The sequence below is a fragment of the Triticum urartu genome, chromosome 7A (assembly GCF_056163025.1).
Source record: "Triticum urartu cultivar PI428250 chromosome 7A, HENAU_Tu73, whole genome shotgun sequence".
In the NCBI taxonomy this organism is placed as follows: Eukaryota; Viridiplantae; Streptophyta; class Magnoliopsida; order Poales; family Poaceae; genus Triticum; species Triticum urartu.
Window position 1 is genome coordinate 661,427,421 of NC_141879.1, and position 18,523 is coordinate 661,445,943.

General features: G+C 41.3%; 1 pseudogene; it reads left to right on the forward strand.

Moving 5' to 3' along the window:
- The first annotated feature begins 16,151 nt into the window (after positions 1-16,151).
- On the forward strand, positions 16,152-18,195 carry LOC147961179 (uncharacterized; annotated as a pseudogene).
- The last annotated feature ends 328 nt before the right edge of the window (positions 18,196-18,523 follow it).

Below are 18,523 nucleotides of genomic sequence, written 5' to 3' on the forward strand. Positions count from 1 at the left end.
TGACACATTCATTATTGTCATATTGCTTAGCATGATCATGTAGTTGACATAGTATTTGTGGCAAAGCCACCATTCATAATTCTTTCATACATGTCACTCTTGGTCCATTGCATATCCAGATACACCACCGGAGGCATTCATATAGTCATCTTTTGTTCTAGTATCGAGTTGTAATAATTGAGTTGTAAATAAATAGAAGTGTGATGATCATCATTTTCTAGAGCATTGTCCCATGTGAGGAATAAAAAAAAAGAGAAAGGCCAAAAAAACGAAGAGAAAAGGCCCAAAAAATGAGAGAAAAAGAGAGAAGGGACAATGTTACTATCCTTTGCCACACTTGTGCTTCAAAGTAGCACCATAATCTTCTTGTTAGAGAGTCTCTTGTTTTGTCATTTTCATATACTAGTGGGAATTTTTCATTATAGAACTTGGCTTGTATATTCCAACAACGGGCCTCCTCAAGTGCCCTAGGTCTTCATGAGCAAGCAAGTTGGATGCACACCCACTAGTTTCTTTTGTTGAGCTTTCATACATTTATAGCTCTAGTGCATCCCTTGCATGGCAATCCCTACTCCTTGCATTAACATCAATAGGTGGGCATCTCCATAGCCCATTGATTAGCCTCGTTCATGTGAGATTTTCTCCCTTTTTGTCTTCTCCACATAACCCCCCTCATTATATTCTATTCCACCCATAGTGCTATGTCCATGGCTCGCGCTCATATATTGCGTGGAAGTTTATAGGTTTGAGATTACTAAAGTATGAAACAATTGCTTGGCTTGTCATCGGGGTTGTGCATGATGAAAGCATTCTTGTGTGACGAAAATGAAACATGACTAAACTATATGATTTTGTAGGGATGAACTTTCTTTGGCCATGTTATTTTGAGAAGACATAATTGCTTAGTTAGTATGCTTGAAGTATTTTTATTTTTATGTCAATATGAACTTTTGTCTTCAATCTTTCGGATCTGAATATTCATACCACAATTAAGAAGACTTACATTAAAATTATGCCAAGTAGCACCCCGCATCAAAAATTCTGTTTTTATCATTTACCTACTCGAGGACGAGCAGGAATTAAGCTTGGGGATGCTTGATACGTCTCCAATGTATCTATAATTTTTGATTGCTCCATGCTATATTATCTACTATTTTGGACATTATTGGGCTTCATTATCCACTTCTATATTATTTTTGGGACTAACCTATTAACCGGAGGCCCAGCCCAGAATTGCTGTTTTTTTGCCTGGTTTAGGGTTTCGAAGAAAAGGAATATTAAACGGAGTCCAAACGGAATGAAACCTTCGGGAACGTGATTTTCTCAACGAACAAGATCTGGGAGACTTGGACCCTACGTCAAGAAAGGAAACAGGGGGCCACGAGGTAGGGGGGCGCGCCCACCCCCACCAGGCACGCCCTCCACCCTCGTGGACCCCCTGTCGCTCCACCGACGTACTCCTTCCTCCTATATATATCCACGTACCACCAAACGATCAGAAACGGAGCCAAAACCCTAATTCCACTGCCGTAACTTTCTGTATCCACGAGATCCCATCTTGGGGCCTGTTCCGGAGCTCCGCCGGAGGGGGCATCGATCACGGAGGGCTTCTACATCACAACACCATAGCCCCTCCGATGAAGTGTGAGTAGTTCACCTCAGACCTACGGGTCCATAGTTAGTAGCTAGATGGCTTCTTCTCTCTTTTTGGATCTCAATACAATGTTCTCCCCCTCTCTTGTGGAGAACTATTCGATGTAATCTTCTTTTTGCGGTGTGTTTGTTGAGGCCGATGAATTGTGGGTTTATGATCAAGTCTATCTATGAATAATATTTGAATCTTCTCTGAATTCTTTTATGTATGATTGGTTATCTTTGCAAGTCTCTTCGAATTATTAGTTTGGTTTGGCCTACTATATTGATCTTTGTTGCAATGAGAGAAGTGCTTAGCTTTGGGTTCAACCTTGTAGTGTCCTTTCCCGGTGACAGTAAGGGCAGCAAGGCACGTATTGTATTGTTGCCATCGAGGATAACAAGATGGGGTTTTCTTCATATTGAATGAGTCTATCCCTCTACATCATGTCATCTTGCTTAAGGCGTTACTCTGTTTTTAACTTAATACTCTAGATGCATGCTGGATAGCGGTCGATGAGTGGAGTAATAGTAGTAGATGCAGGCAGGAGTCGGTCTACTTGTCTCGGACGTGATGCCTATATAAATGATCATACCTAGATATTGTCATAACTATGCTCAGTTCTGTCAATTGCTCAACAGTAATTTGTTCACCCACCGTAGAATACTTATGCTCTCGAGAGAAGCCACTAGTGAAACCTATGGCCCCTGGGTCTATCTTTATCATATTGATCTCCTACTACTTAGTTATTTCCTTTGTTGTTTACTTTGCCTTTATTTTACTTTGCATCTTTTATCATAAAAATACCAAAAATATTATCTTATCATATCTATCAGATCTCAGTCTCGTAAGTGGCCTTATAGGGATTGACAACCCCTATTTGCGTTGGTTGCGAGGATTTATTTGTTTTGTGCAGGTGCGAGGGACTTGCACGTAGCCTCCTACTGGATTTGATACCTTGGTTCTAAAAAACTGAGGGAAATACTTATGCTACTTTGCTGCATCATCCCTTCTTCTTTGGGGAAAACCAACGCAGTGCTCAAGAGGTAGCACATAGTCAGCATACCAAGGAGTACTATTAGCGACATTTATTGTAGCTAACTGCTCACATGAAAACTACCATCAATAGGTAGTGGGTCATCAAGCACATTTTTAAGCCTACGAAAATTATCAGCTACGGGGTTCTCAGCTCCTTTTCTATCAATGATATGTAAATCAAATTCTTCTAACAAGAGAATCCAACGAATAAGTCTAGGTTTATCATCTTTCTTTTCCATAAGATATTTAATAGCAGCTTGGTCTGTGTGAACAGTTACTTTGGAATCAACAATATAAGATCTGAATTTATCACAAGCAAACACCACTGCTAAGAATTCTTTTTCAGTAGTAGCATAATTTCTTTGAGCACTGTCTAGAGTTTGACTAGCATAATGAATAACATTAAGTTTCTTATCAACTCTTTGTCCTACAACAGCATAATCACTAGCATGACACTTAATTCCAAAAGGCAAGTTCCAATCAGGTGGTTGAATAATAGGTGCAGATATTAAGGCTTTCTTGAGTGTTTCAAAGGCTTCTAAACAATCATCATAAAAACAAAAGGAATGTCCTTTTGCAAAATATTAGTAAGAGGCCTAGAAATTTTAGAAAAGTCTTTGATAAATCTCCTATAGAAACCAGCGTGACCTAGGAAACTTCGAATACCTTTTATGTCCTTAGGACATGGCATTTTCTCAATTGCATCAACCTTAGCTTGGTCCAATTCAATACCTCTTTCGGAAATTTTATGACCCAAGACAATGCCTTCATTAACAATAAAGTGGCACTTCTCCCAATTCAAGACAAGATTTGTTTGTTCACATCTCTGCAAAACTTGCTCAAGATTGCCTAAACAATCATCAAACGACTTCCCATAAACAGAAAAGTCATCCATGAAAACCTCAACAATCTTTTCACAAAAGTCAGGGAATATAGCAGTCATACATCTTTGAAAGGTAGTAGGTGCATTGCATAAACCAAAAGGCATACGTCTATAAGCATAAGTTCCAAAGGGACAAGTAAAAGTAGTCTTTTCTTGATCAGGTTGAGAAACAGGTATTTGTGAAAAGCTAGAGTATCCATCTAGGAAGCAAAACTGTGTGTTCTTAGATAATCTTTCAAGCATTTGATCAATAAAAGGCAAGGGGTAATGATCTTTTCTAGTTGCTTTGTTTAATTTTCTGTAATCAATTACCATTCTATAGCCTGTAATAATTCTTTGTGGAATAAGTTCATTCTTATCATTAGGAACAACAGTAATACCTCCTTTCTTAGGGACACAATGAACAGGACTTACCCATCTACTATCAGCTATAGGATAGATTATACCTACTTCCAGAAGTTTTAAGATTTCCGTTCTTACCACTTCCTTCATTTTTGGATTCAACCGACGTTGGTGATCAACAACGGGTTTAGCATCAACTTCCATATTAATTTTTGCTGACATAGAGTGGGACTGATGCCCTTTAAATCATCAAGAGTATATCTAATAGATGCGCTGTGCTTCCTTAGAACTTTAAATTGCTGGGGAATGCAGTATTTCAAAAATTTTACCTACGATCACGCAAGATCTATCTAAGAGATGCATAGCAACGAGAGGGGAGAGTGTGTTTACGTACCCTCGTAGACCCAAAGCGGAAGCGTTTAGTAACGCGGTTGATGTAGTCGAACGTCTTCGCGATCCGACCGATCAAGGACCGAGCGCACGACACCTCCGCGATCTACACACGTTCAACTCGGTGACGTCCCTCGAACTTTTGATCCAGTTGAGGCCGAGGGAGAGTTTCGTCAGCACGACGGCGTGCTGACGGTGATGATGAAGTTACCGGCGCAGGGCTTGAAAGTGCGTTATATCGACTAGAGGGGGGGGTGAATAGGCGATTTTTATGAAATTCTTCACTAAGGAATTTGCTGGTGAGGAAATTCCTTAGCGAAGAACTACTAGCAGCGGAATAAGTACTCAAAAGTAAACATAACAGAATACAAGCATAGTCATCATGATGAAATGAAGACAGGCACAGAGTACAGGAAGCGTAATCACAGGCTAACACAGGATGAAGACAAACAGACTGAAGAAATTGAATTGAGGAAATTGAGAAAGTCTTCAGTCAAAGTCTTCAAACACAGATATGAACAAACACACAACACAGTTATGAGGAAATGAAAGAGTTGAGGAATAGAACCAGTAAGCTTGGTGAAGACAATGATTTGGTAGACCAGTTCCAACTGCTGTCTCAGGTGTACGTCTGGTTGGAGTGGCTGAGTATTTAAACTCGAGGACACACAGTCCCGGACACCCAGTCCTGAACACGCAGCTCAGGACACCCAGTCCTCACCGTATTATCCTTGAACTAAGGTCACATAGACCTCGTCCAATCACTCGTGGTAAGTCTTCAGGCGACTTCCAAACCTTCACAAACTCGGTCACTCGGCGATCCACAATTCCTCTTGGATGCTCTAGACCATGACGCCTAACTGTCTGGAAGAAGCACAATCTTCAAAGGTAACAAGCATCGGATCCACGCAGGATCAATCTCTTCAGTGATGCTCAATCACTTGGGGTTTGTAGGTGTTTGGGTTTTGGGTTTTTGGTTTTTCCTCACTTGATGATTTTCGCTCAAAGTCCTCAGAGGATGGGTTGCTCTCAAATGACAAGTGTCAGTTTCTCTCGGAGCAGCCAACCAGCTAGTGGTTGTAGGGGGCGGCTATTTATAGCCTAGGGAGCAGCCCGACATGATAAGACATAAATGCCCTTCAATGATATGACCGTAAGGTGGATAGATATTTTGGGACAGCTGGCGCATAGCACAGCAACGGTCGGAATTTTGAGTAGCAAAATCCTCGGGACTATCATGTTCCTCACTGTGTAGGCAATCCGCACTGGCGAATTCCTAACTCCTCAGTCAGGACAAATTCCTCAGAGACTAGAAGAACTTCGTCTCTGTCACTGAAGAAATTGACTGAACTATATGAGATTTCCAATGGCTTCACTCGGAGGGATTGGTAGGTGTAGGATTTTGAGTTGAGCATCACATGGAAATTTTTCCTTAGTATTTCCTCGACCCCCTTTAATAGTACGGTGTTTCCTATGACTCAAGAAAGAGAAAATGAAACTACGAAAACAAAAGTCTTCACGCTTCATGTTCCTCGGAAGAATACAAAGTCTTCAAGGTCACACCAATTTCTTCACTTTCAAAGTCTTCATGAAAGTCTTCAGAAATACCAAAATCTTCAGTCGAAGATATTCATTTTTAGGGGACGACTTTTCCTGTAAATATCAAACTCCTCATAGACTTATAGACCTGTGTACACTCACAAACACATTAGTCCCTTAACCTATAAGTCTTCAATACACCAAAATCACTAAGGGGCACTAGATGCACTTACAATCTCCCCCTTTTTGGTGATTGATGACAATATAGGTTAAGTTTTCAATGGGGATAAACATATGAAGTGTAACTACTGATGTTGAGGAATTTGATTGCAAGATATAGAAGAACTCCCCCTGAAGATGTGCATAGTGAGGAATTTTCTTTTGAAGCAATGCACACTTGAAGAGTTGAATCATGGAGATCTCCCCCTATATCTTGTAATTCATACACGCATTTAACATATAATATGAAGAATTTGAAATGCATGATGAAATATGGTGCCTGATGAAATTCAGCATGCGTGCAATAATATTAACGAGGAATAAGCATGCAGAATAGTGCATCAAAAGTATCAGAGCACAGTGCATCAAAAGTATCAGAGCACCATCGGGTTTAAGATTACAACTCGATCCAATAAAGTTTTAGAAGAACGAGAGTTGTAACTTAGCAAAAAAACGCCCATATAGTAGACCCGCTTGAAGACTAACTCATATTTCTCCCCCTTTGTCATCGAATGACCAAAAGGATCGAAAATGAGGACTAACGCCCCTGAAGATAATCATGTTGATGAAGGAGCGCCAGCATTGTTGGGGTCGTTTGTTGATGTAGGGCCTGCCGTAGTGTCGTCCAAATCTTCATGTTCATCAGTGTCGCGCGATGAAGAATATGAGCTGGCCACCAGAGAAGGAACCTTGACCTTCTTGAATTTCTTCGGTGGAGGTGCAGACCAGTCAAAATCTTCATTAAGACCCATGTTCTTCAGATCTTCTTCACCATACAGATGTGACAGGATTGCCCAGGTGCGACCGAAGACTTGATGGAGGTAGTACTGGTTTTTCTTTACTGCATTGTGTGTGGCAGTCATGTTGTGAAGAAGTGAACCAAACTGACGCTTAACCCATTTGTGATTTCGATCCACCTTCTGGTGAAGACTAAGCAGAAGTTCACGGTCAGTCATCACACGCGAAGCAGTGGCTTGAGGAGTGGACTTGGGTGAACCGGGTTTGAAGCCTTTCTTCATGAAGAGTTCCTTCAAGGTATCATACCAAGCCCGTGGGGCCTGCTTGAGGCCATAGAGGGCCTTGTTGAGTCTGAAGACTTTGTCAGGATTCTTTGGATCTTCAAAACCTGGGGGTTGAGCAACATATACTTCTTCCTCAAGCTTACCATTGAGGAATGCACTTTTCACATCCATTTGATATAAAGTGATATCATGATGGTTAGCATAAGCAAGTAATATGCGAATAGCCTCAAGTCTAGCAACAGGTGCAAAAGTTTCATCGAAATCAATTCCTTCAACCTGTGTGTAGCCTTAAGCTACAAGCCGTGCCTTATTCCTTACCACAAGGCCATTTTCATCTTGCTTGTTGCGGTAGATCCACTTTGTGCCGATGATATTGTGCTTGCGAGGATCTGGACGTTTGACCAGTTCCCAGACATTGTTGAGCTCGAACTGATGTAATTCTTATTGCATGGCCTGAATCCACTCAGGATCCAGAAATGCTTCATCTACCTTAGTGGGCTCTGTAATAGAGATAAAAGCATAGTGCCCACAAAAGTTAGACAAATGTGAAGCTTTTGAGCATGTGAGAGGACATGGCGCTTTGATGTCATTGATGATCTTTTCAACTTGCACTTCTTTTGCAATGCGAGGATGAGCTGGTTGTTGTTGAAGAATTTGATCAGCGTTTTCTTCAGCATTTTCTTCAGGTGCATTAACTTGACGTTCTTCATGTTCTAGAATGAATTCTTCAGCAGATTCTTCAGTAGGAATGACATCCTCAGTAGCCTTGAACTTGATAGTTTCCTCAGGTGCTGGTGCAAGCCATTACTTTCATCGAACTGCACATCTACATTTTCAACAACTTTGTGAAGAACGTTGTTGAAGACTCTGTAGGTGTGCGAGTCCTTTCCGTAACCAAGCATAAAACCTTCATGTGCTTTTGGTGCAAATTTTGAGTTGTGATGAGGATCTCTAATCCAACATTTAGCACCGAAGACTTTGAAATAACTTACATTGGGTTTCTTATCAGTGAGGAGTTCATAGGCAGTCTTTTGGAAGAATTTGTGAAGATATACTCTGTTGATGATGTGGCACGCAGTATCAATTGCCTCAGTCCAGAAACGACGAGGCGTTTTGTATTCATCAAGCATAGTGCGAGCCATCTCAGCAAGAGTCCTGTTCTTGCGCTCCACGACACCATTCTGCTGAGGAGTGTAAGGAGCAGATAACTCATGAGTAATACCAAGTTCATCAAGATAGTCATCGAGACCAGAATTCTTGAACTCAGTGCCATTGTCAATTCTGATGTGCTTGATCTTCACACCAAAGTTGGTTGAAGCCCTCGAGGAAAATCGTTTGAAGACTTCCTGCACTTCATGTTTGTAAGTAACAATGTGTACCCATGTGTAGCGAGAATAATCATCAACAATAACAAAGCCATATTGAGATGCTTCATTTGAAATAGCATAATAATGATTAGGACCAAATAGATCCATGTGAAGCAATTCAAATGGGCGAGTGGTGGTCATGATAGTCTTCGCTGGATGCTTGTCCTTGGTCATCTTCCCAGCTTCACAGGTTCCGCATAGGTGATCCTTGAGGAATTTGACATTCTCGATGCCAATGACATGCTTCTTCTTCACAAGTGTAACATCCCAAAATTCTAAATTTTGGAATGTTATATTAAATAAATTATTATGACTGTTTGTCTGATTGTTGTGTGATTGATTGTGTGAAATTGAGTGAAAATTTAAGACTTTTTGAAAGTTGAATGAGAGGGAATAAAAGGACTTTCCCAAAACCTTCATGTCGCATTTTGATCTCCATGAATTCAAATTCATTCATCACAAAACCCTAGAGTGAAGATAATATGACTTCTTCCATTTAACGAAATGAAAAGGGGTTTTGAAGTTGATTTGAATTCCATTTGAACAATAGTCCAACTCAGAAACTCTATGCCACTCAAGGATTTTCATGAGAGAAGATAATAGGACTTCTTCAGAATATATGAAATAGAGTGGGAAGTGATGAGGAGCACTTTTGAATTTCATTTGGTTCATTTTTGGAAAGTTTTCCGTTTTGAGTTTCAAAACATTTCCATTCATTCAAATAAAATAAAGAGAGAAGGAAATATGACTCCTTCAATTATCAGAAAGAAAATGGAAATGGATTATGAAACCAATAGACGATTATTTAAAATAACATTTGAAACCATTTGCATCTCATGATTTATGGTATTTTGGAGTTTTCTCGAATGTTCAAATATTATTTTCAACTCAAGAAAACTAAAGGAGAGGGGATAAGATGATTTCCTCAAAATATAAAAGAGGTGGGAATTTCATTTGAATATTATTTGGAGTTTTTAGAACTTATTTGGTATTTATTCAATTTGCAAATAATGCATTAAATGCATTAGGAAAATATTTTCAAATTCTTCTATGCTTCATTAAATGTTCACTGTGTTATAGATATTCAGAGATAATTTTAGAAATTATCGTGGTATTTTTTTAGGATTTTGTTTGGTTTCGTTTGGCCTCGGAAAGTTTTTGTAAAAAAAAACACACGCACACCCGCGCGCAGGCCCAGCCAGCCATGCACTTCGGCCCGCGGCCTGCTCCCAACGCCCGAAGGCCACCGCTCGGTCGCCTGACCCGCCTCTCTCTCTCGCTCGCATGCAGCTGTCGCTGCCAGGAGGGCCCCACCCCCGTCGTCCCCAACCTCCCACCTCTCCCGCTCGGGATAGAGCACGAGCCCGCCGCCCGCAACCACCGCACCTCGCCTTCGGGGATAAGGCTAATCCCGCCACCGCGAGCACCCCTCTCCGCGCCTATAAAAGCCTCGGAGCCCCCTCTCTCCATCCTGCCCACTTGCTCGTCCTCTCGCCGCTCCTACTGCCTGCAGTTGCCGCTTGGATCTCGCCGGCTGGAGCTACTTCGCCGGAGAAGCTCGTCGGCCGTAAGCCACTATGAGGCCCCAAACTCTGTCAACTTGTTCCCCTGCTCCACGCACACCTTGTTGACAACTTTTTGTGGTCTAGGGGACACCGGAGCCGTCGCACGGACGACGTCCGAACCACCGGAGTTCGCCAGAGCGCCACCCTTCCTTCACTCCATCTCTATCACCCCAACGCGCGCCGCCTCCACCACCGGATAGCCCCCGATGCGCCGGCCCCATTCGTCTTCTTTCCCGCTGCCGAGGACCACCGCAGGCCGTCACCCCGTCACTGCCCAACGCCGCGCCGCCGTCCCCTGCACATCACCGACGCCGACACTGCCGCTCGCTGTGAGCTTCCCCCCGTTCTGTTTGTTTTTTTGTTTAAAACGGTTAACCAAGGTTCTATTAAAACGTGCGGTTTTAGTGAAAAACCGGTCTCCGGTTTTTTTATTTAACCGCGGTAGTTGTTTTTATTATTCAGTGGCCGTTCACCGTATAGCTACCGAAGTGAACACTCTCTGGCCTCTCACAGTGCGCCACCTAGCCAGGGACTTGTTGGTGATAGTTTTCTTCACTGTTTAGTCCTATAATTAGCAGATTAGTCCCTAAACTTAGAATAGCCACAACTTTTTACCCGTAGGTCCAAATTCGATGAAACCAGCGGCAAATTCTTCGTATTGATTAGATCTATCTAGTAGCATCATGTTTGTAAACTTTTTCCAAATTCAAAATTGAACTTTATTCAGATTTGAATTCGAACTTCAAATGGCCATATCTCCTAAACCGTAGCTCCGCTTGATGTGATTTTTTTGCACCGTGTCACCGTTGCAAAACATTATCACTTGGACCTATCTCATGATATTTTTCACACATTAGGATCTGTCCATAGTAGTTTTACTCATATGCCTAGTAGGCACTGTGGTCCACGTCACAATTTTTGGCACCCATGCCCTATGTTGTTTTGCACTTAGTATTTACTTTTGATAGTTAAGTGTGTTGTGTGTTCCTTTGGATTTTCCGAGTCTTTTCATGTTGCATGTTATTTGGTTCTCTGAAATGATTGCTTATGTGGATGCAATGTTTGACTTTATAGATTTTCATCGGAGAGTGACGAATAGTTCTATTAAGTAAATTTCTGAGAGTGATATAATCTTCATCAACTATTACCAGGCAAGTTCACATTTGACCATTTTTCCAATTACCTATGTTTTTATATTATGCACTTAGTCCTTTTGTGTTAGGATTGCATGGTAGGATTTATTGTTGCCAGATGGCTATTCCATTACCTAGTAGTTCATTGAGGTAGGTTTGAACCATATACCTTTGTCACCACCGCGTAAGTTTAATTTTGCCTCGCCAATGTAGACGTGGATTGGGAAGTGTTCATTGTGAGAGATGAGTGACAAAGTAGTAAGTAGAACCAAGATAACTTAATGAACTACTTGGGCGGAGGTTTGGTTTGAATGGTGGCGAAGTACAGTGGGAGCATGCATGGGAAATCCATGGTGGTGCACAACTAGTGGTCCGTCCGCCCAGGCTCAAAGAGATCAATCGTATTCCCATGTCTAGAAGCTTACGTCTGCAGCCACAAGCCAATATGGGCTCTGGCTTAGTTGAGTAGTTAGTGTGACCCCTTCCGGGATGGGCTAGCAGATGTAGAATGATGTAGGTGTACCGGCCTATCCGTGGGTTAAGGGGGAACATTTTTGAAAGACTATGTCCCGTTCATCCTGTTCTCAAATGCCAGGCAGTGCGAGAACTTCAAGGGAGGCGATCGAGTCTTGTGGGGAAAAGTGCGCAAACCTCTGCAGAGTGTTAAAACCTAATCGATTAGCCGTGTCCCCGGTTACGGACAACTTGAGCATCTAGTAGTGAAAATGCTGGGAGATCTCAGCACTCTTAATTAAATAGTTGGGTTTTAAATGAAACTTCGGGAATGGATTGAGTTGGGTTTGCCAACTCATCCTATGCTATTTTGTAGTAGTAGAAGAATATCTTTTATTCTAGGGAAAAACTAGCTTTATGCAAAAACTAAACTTAGAGCTTTCCACTAGCCAAATTGCATGTACAAATAGGTTCATTATTCTTATGATGTGACTTGCCAGTACATTCAATGTACTAACCTACAGGGCTGCAACGTCTTATGTTGCAGGGATTTTTCTACGACAAGTAAGAGTTACGTTGTAGGGTTACGGTCTACACTCAACTTGCTGTTGGCGTTGATGGACTCCACACCCTTATGTTTGTTTCCGCTGAGACTTATGAGGTATATATCAGTTTTACGTTATTTATACATGTGATTGCACTTTGATATATACATTGATGTACTGTGTGTGCCAGCATACCGATCCAGGGATGGCACGGATACACAGAGGCTTGACCGTTTGAGGTCGGGTCGCTACATAGATGGTATCAGAGCACATGTTGACTGTAGGACGTAACCCTAGAAACTGGAAAGCCCTTAGGAAAGGATTTCTCTAAAACTTTATTTTCAAAAAGATCCTTTACCTCTCTTCTTTTATGACCTTTATCAAATCTTTTCTTTTACCTCAAATAGTTAGACAATACCCTTTTCCCTTTGACCACTCGGAGGATCAACTGATGAGACCACTCCGAGAAGGACAAGATATCAGAGCTCACCATACACTAGAAGAACTGAAGCTACAACTGTCGAATCCCCTGAAGAATTGAAGAATTTGAAGACACTGACATATTCCAAGATTTATATGAACTTTAGAGGACCAAACCCCTGTTGTATACTCACGTTAGATGCGATGTTTGTGAGTTGTCATTGTTTGACGTTTTTCCTGATAGCCACAAATAAAACTTATTTTCAAAACGGTATTGTTTGTATTATGTGTATCTCTCTATCCCTCTTGTCTCATCCCAAAACCCTTGGACCCAATAGATGAAGAATGAAGATGGACTTGTATTCCCTGGACCGATCACTCATTTGGAGGCAGAGCTATGGATTTAAAACATGGAGAATAACTTCAGGAGCAATTTGGTTGCAAGGAAGTATGAGGTTCAGTACGCTCTTCAGTACTTCACAAAAAGTGCTGCAACCTGGTGGAAAATGCATCAAGCCATACAAGGATTAATGGAGCAAAAACTTGGGAGGAATTGAAGAAGACTCTATTGGGATCCCGTCTTATCGGAAAGCACGGTAATAAACCGACGAAGGAACCTTGTGCCTGCAAGATATGTGGAGATATAGGACATACCCGTGAAGAACACAAGGATGGATGCCCTCATTGTGAAGGAAATCACCAAGCTGAAGAATGTCCAACCATGAAGGTTACTTGTTTCTTGTGTGAAGGAACTACGCACTACCCTTCCCAGTGTCATATTTATCCCAAGGTACAAGAAATTACCAAGCAGCAGAAGGAAGTAGTGAAAGAAGCCCTCGGGGAAAGTTTAAAAGAACCTATGATGAAGGAAGATGTTAACGACCCTGATGGAGAAAGCCTAAACAGATTTTACTCCAATGCTTGCTATTCATGTGGAGAAGAAGGACATTTTTCACAGTATTGCATGAAGGAAAGCCAAGAGTATCTGGGAAACTTCCTGATGGAAGAAGTGGAGTTTGATCGACAAGAGATAGAGGAATTGATCGGAACAAAGGAGTCGAGGAAGAGAAAGAGCATGTATCCCCAGAACAACCCAATTTCTGCAGAAAAGGACCTGAGTCAAATCACTTGTTACAGGTGCAAGGATTTAGGTCATTACGCTAGCAAATGCCCAACAAGGAAGACAAGAACCCAAGGAGCCAAGATAACCACCAGGAAGCCCATGGATTTGTCTGAAGTCATTCGTTTATGCTGCAAAGGAGTAGGACATTTTGCCGGAGAATGTTCAGACCCGGGGAGAGCTTGAGCAGAGTAGTTGAGATCTTGATATTGGAATAAAGCATGTAATAAAGTTGGAACACACTTGTATTTTCGTTGGGGATGTTGAGTTGAGTTATGAAATGGAAATTGTAATGGTTCGTGAAGCAATAAAAGTTGATGTGGTTGGAATCTCATATGAGGTGTCATGAGTTGTTTGTTGATTGTGAGTACCTCTCTCGCTATCTCACCCGGACTAAAACCTTGAACCCATGGACAAGCTGACCCCAAACCTTTCCCAGAAAAATAACCACATTTCACCAAAGGAAATACATACAGTATCCTGAGTACCCCTTCTATCTTATACCTACAGATGACAACCTTTTACAAATCTTTTCTGAAGGGCCCACAAACGATCATGACCCTGACCAGTGATCAGGATTACCCAAAAATCCTGAAGGACATGATGAAGCATATTCATCTTGAAGAAGATGCAGTTTACAAGGGTTATCCTTTCATGGATAAGGGAGTTGAACTTTGGTATGTGGAGGTACACCTCCACCGTGTGAAGGGAGTTTTCCCAAAGACTATGGGTCAATACCTTTTCATTTCTCGAGTACCCCGAGCAACATTCTTCGACTCTGTTCGTGAAGCTGCTATGGAAGCCATACGTCAGATTGGAGAAATACTAGAAGCAAGACTCCGTCACACTCAGGAATACCTGAGGGAGGTGCATGCAGAGATGATGGAGATGAAGCTCATGGCCACCACGATGAAGCAAAACATCGATGATTTTAAGGATCACATCGCACAATTCTAGTGGGACTGAAGTATCTTCAAGAAGGGCAAATGAATAAAGATGGAAGTAATGCTTGACCATACCAAACTTGTGGATGGCAGCTTTTGTAATAGAGTACTTTTGAAATTTGAGTTTTGAGTAGTGGTTAAGGATGTAATAAGGGATTTGATATGAAGAGAATATGAATTATGGATGAACCAATGCATTTTTTGGCGATACTTGTTTGTGTGAACAATTGACCGATGGAAAGGAAAATGTTGTTCCATATAAAGTTGGAGTTTGGACAAATGAGTTGGAGTTTTGTTTTAGTTATGATGGTTACCCCAAGAGTATGAAGTAATGAAGTACTATTGGATTTAAAGGAGATGTAATGTTGGAATATGGAGTAATAGTAACTCCAAGGATGAGTTAAAGATATACAAGTGTTGAAGTGGGCCATAACCCACATGACCCAGGATTTGATAAGGAAACAAGCACAATCTTGTTGAAGGAAATAATTCTGAAAGAAGCTATGATTTCATCATCATACGTTTCATAGGAGGTTACGTAAAACCTGAGAGTTATGAAGAAGCGATATAGATTTTGTTTGGCTTGCAGAACAAATGAATTTATCCAAACCCAGATCATGGAGAAGAGAAGTTCTACAATGCTTGTGAGGATGCCCAAGTGTTAGAATACGTGATTCACTATCTGCGCATAGTGGCGGAGCCACCGCCCAGCGACCCTGGGCACTTGCCCGGGCTTGCTGGTTCCTAGCAGCAGTGATAGACAGATTAAATAAAGGGTAAACTGATCGGTAACTTAATTTACCCGGGCAAAAAAGCTACTGGGCCTACATGCAATCAGCCCAGGCCGCCGAAACAAAAAACGATTAGTACGTGGCTTCATGCCTACATGCAATCAGCCCAGGCCGCCGAAACAAAAAAACAATGGGGCGCTGGCTTCCTGCGGTCGCTCCAACCTCTCTCTCTCCCTCGTGTCTCTTCGTTTCTCATGCACGATTAGCGCAGGGACTGGGCGACAGAGGGCGGCGGCTGAACCCTAGACGGCTCCGGCACCAGCGGCAAGCGACACCAGGCTACCACGCAGTCTATTCGTCCAGTCGTTCCTCAACCTCTCCTTCCTCTCATCTGGCTTTGGCTTCAGCTCGGCTTCCTTCGGTAAGAAATCTCCATCGAATTTAGGTCCAAGGATCTCTCATCTCTGAAGTCTGAATAGTTGGTCTGGGAAGTAGGATTGATGTGAAGTATGGATCGAGATACTGATTATACATGTTCTGAGATTTCAAGGTCAAACTTAGGGGTTAGGGCTTAAATTTAGGGGGAAATTGTTGGGGGTGAACATGAATTCATTACTAGAGAGAAATTGTATTTGTTTGTTGGCTATTCGAACTACAAAATCAAAGTATGTAAGAAGATGACAACTTGCAGACTGGTATTCATGCAATTTTTTCTTACCTTCAAACTGAATACAAAGAATTCTGTACTATGAACTTGCTGTAGCTCGTTTAGCAACTAACTTCAAACTTTATCATTAAATTTCAGAGATGAGGAGATTTTTGGTTAATAGAGCAAGCACTAAAAATGTGAATGGTGTGCAACCAGAAATAGAAGTGGAGGCACAACCACCTCCTAACATTGCAAATGAATTTAATCCAAATGATATTGAGCGTGATCCAGGGAAGAGGAAACAAATTTGTGAGTATCCTCCTAATATTCAAGATCAAGTGAGAAGAGCATATGTATTGAAGGGTGCGATGCAACCAGATTTGAATAAATTTCCTCGTATTGAATTTGGAAGTTCACGTTCATCAAGAGCATTTTCTAAATCTTGGTACAAAACTCATCCATGGATTGAATACAGTGAGTGGAAGAATGCAGCTTATTGTTTTTATTGCTTTCTCTTTAAGCAACCTGGAAGGGCTGAGCACTTTGGTTATGAAGTATTCACCAAAGAAGGATTTACAGATTGGAAGCATGCATCTAAAGCCTTCAAAGATCATATTGGTGGTCCTGGTAGTAAGCACAACTCTTGCGTCAAGCATTATGATGATTATTGTAATCAAAGACAAAGTGTGGCAAGCAATTTTGCTAGAACTAGCAAGGAATCGGAAGAAATGTATAAGATCCGCTTGACTTGTTCTGTAAGTTGTTCAAGATATCTCATCGCACAAGGCTTAGCTTTTCGTGGACATGATGAATCCTCTACTTCTCTGAACAAAGGAAACTTTAGAGAGATGATAGATTTGGAAAAAACTAAAAATGAACAAGTGAGAGATGCTTTTGACCGTGGTGGAAGAAATTGCACAATGACATCCGGTGACATTCAAAAGGAGCTTGCAATGTGTTGTGCACATGAAGTTACCAAGAGGATCATGGCAGAGCTTGGTGATAAACAATTCTCTGTGCTTATTGATGAATCATGTGATATATCTGTGAAAGAGCAAATGGCGGTGATGTTGAGGTTAGTAATTTCACTTTCTTTCATTATTTGTTTGTCATTTATTCTCTATGTTGTGCACTAACCTTATTTTTTATATAGGTTTTTGAATGACAAAGGAAAGGTTGTGGAACGATTTATTGCTCTTCACCATGTCAAAGATACTACATCTGAGTCACTAAAGAATGCTCTTTATGGTATTCTTGATCATTATAAGTTATCTATTTCAAGGATACGAGGGCAAGGATATGATGGTGCTTCAAATATGAGAGGCGAGTTTAATGGTTTGCAGAAGAAGATCATAGATGAAAACCCTTTTGCTTTCAATGTTCATTGCTATGCTCATCGTTTGCAGTTGGTGGTTGTCTCTGTTGCTAGTAGTTGCTCATCTATTCATGATTTCTTTGAGTACATCTCCTTAATTGTGACCACAACAACTACATCTTGCAAGAGAAGGGATGCATTGACAGAGGCACAGCACCAAGATATTCTGGATAGACTTGAGAGTGGTGAGATATCTACAGGAAGGGGCCTGCACCAATCATCTACTCTTGCTAGGCCAGGTGACACTAGATGGGGTTCCCATCATACTACTTTGCTTCGTTTGAATCAAATGCGGTCCTCTGTGTTACAGGTACTTAGTATGATTGATGAACATGGACGTGGGCCATCTCAAGCAGCAGGTTTGATAGAAAAAATAGAGAGCTTTAAATTCGCTTTCATTCTAAAGCTTATGGTGAAGTTGTTTGGCATCACAAATGAGCTCTCAAAAGTCTTGCAAAGAAAAGATCTTAATATTGTGCTTGCCATGGAATTAGTGGATGATGTCAAAGCTCGGCTGGCAACATTAAGAGAGAGTGGTTGGGATGATTTATTTTGTGATGTTTCAAGAATTTTGTTCTGCTAATAGTATTCCAGTGCCAAACATGGATGAAGCAATACCAGTTCGTGGTCACTCAAGGGGAGCAGGGAGGACTATCACTAATCTTCACCATTACCATGCAGAGATTTTTTATGTTGCTATTGACAAAATATGTGTGGAGATGGACCACTGCTTCAGTGAAGGAGCTAATGGTGTGCTTGATTGCTTCTCATGTCTTGACCCCAATAATTCTTTCTCAAAGTTTAAGGATATTATTCAAGTCAGTTGATGATAAGGATATTATTCGAACATTTACTGCAATGCGGTCTCGGAAAGGGCATTTGCCTCGTAATTTTCTTTAATGCACTGTCGGTATGTTCCTTCTAACCATCTCTATTCTTGCAAGCTTCGACTTCTCATCTCACAACTAAATTTATTTAATTATAAATTCATTTTTTGTATTGCAGTTCTTCAAGGCTGATTGTATGTCTTTCTGTTGGCAAAGAATGAACAAGTGAGAGATGCTTTTGACCGTGCTGGAAGAAATTGCACGGTCACATCTAGTGACATATGGTATGTATATATAGCTTCACTTTTGTTGGCAACATGGTGAGTTG